The sequence below is a fragment of the Dromaius novaehollandiae genome, chromosome Z (genome assembly GCF_036370855.1).
Source record: "Dromaius novaehollandiae isolate bDroNov1 chromosome Z, bDroNov1.hap1, whole genome shotgun sequence".
Classification (NCBI taxonomy): Eukaryota; Metazoa; Chordata; class Aves; order Casuariiformes; family Dromaiidae; genus Dromaius; species Dromaius novaehollandiae.
In genome coordinates, this window is record NC_088132.1 from 38,330,562 (window position 1) to 38,331,802 (window position 1,241).

Here is a 1,241-nt window from a genome sequence, read left to right on the forward strand (position 1 = left end):
ATGACATGATTTGTGTCATAAAACTATACAAACAAATTCCAAAATATATGTGAGAAATTGCTGGAGCACATGGCTGTGCTGTGCCCTCACCATCACATCAATATACATATTGGAACAACCCACCAGTCACCAAGAAAGCTGAGCTTGATCACAACCCTCTTCTCACCACAAACCTGGTTGCACCATCCAAGCTGCAAACCCCTTTTGGAAACTCAATGAAAACTACAGCAAGGCCCTCTGATCATTTGAGGCTGCCTTCACTGCATGTGCATTGAAGCGTATTTAGTTTCTTTCCATACCATGCACAAAATTCTCCTTGTAATCAATATAAAACAAAGGCTTAAGATATAGTAATAGAAATGTTTTATTAATCAAATATATTTACATTTCTTTGTCTTTTTTTAAATGTGTGCCTGTTATTTTCATTTAAACACAATGTAATCTTTACAGTTTATATCACAAGAATACAGCTACATGCATGACTTAATTGGTCCTTTGCAGTAAAAAAGATGCAATTTTATGAAGTTTAAAAAATGCAAGCAAGCTGTTTACCTTTCTAATTACAGTGTCATTATTATTTTTACTACAACAGAGGACCCCTCCAGCATATTCTACATCTACTGTGGGGTTTTTTGCCCTTTTTTGGATTGGCTTGATCATGTCTAAACTTCCAAAAAACTAGACAAAATATAGAAAAAAAGACTTCATGCTGCCCCAGAATATTTTATCTTCTGGAAACTCATCCACAGAAAGGACTTGGATGGAACAGAAGACTGCACTAATGGTAAGTTTAAAATAAATCATAGCATCTGATGACTTTCAAATGCAATGAGGACTTACTTTTGGACTTTCACCTATTTTCTTTTGAAACCACATCATTTTGTCATCTATAAGACAGTATCACATAACCTAATGGCACCATACAAATAATAAATAGTAATTAAAAGGAGAGATGATGTTACCAAAAGAAAATAACAGATACACATGTCATTGCCTGTAAGTTTCTAGTATGTAATGTGCTGTAATTATTATTCTCAACTCAGCTTTCTTTCAAGGGAAGACAATCAACTTGTATCAGAAAAAATAAATCATCACTTGGGGTATGTAACTGCAGATTCATAATGGACCTAACATCTTTCCAAAAGGAATATCCCTATGGATGTATAAATTTTCATTCCACACACTGAACAAAATTAGAACTAGGCACAGGTTTTAAATACAACTTCCAGCTTGCTCAGGGT

The 1,241-nt window shown here is 34.3% G+C and overlaps 1 protein-coding gene across 2 annotated transcripts in view; it reads right to left on the reverse strand.

Moving 5' to 3' along the window:
- Nucleotides 1–362: 362 nt before the first annotated feature.
- PRDM6 (PR/SET domain 6) overlaps nucleotides 363–1,241 on the reverse strand; it is a 79,349-nt gene continuing 78,470 nt past the window's right edge. For both annotated transcript variants that reach the window (XM_064501685.1, XM_064501684.1), the window contains exon 8: nucleotides 363–1,241. This exon is cut by the window's right edge and continues 3,320 nt beyond it. The gene's annotated coding sequence lies outside the window, so the exon portion shown is untranslated.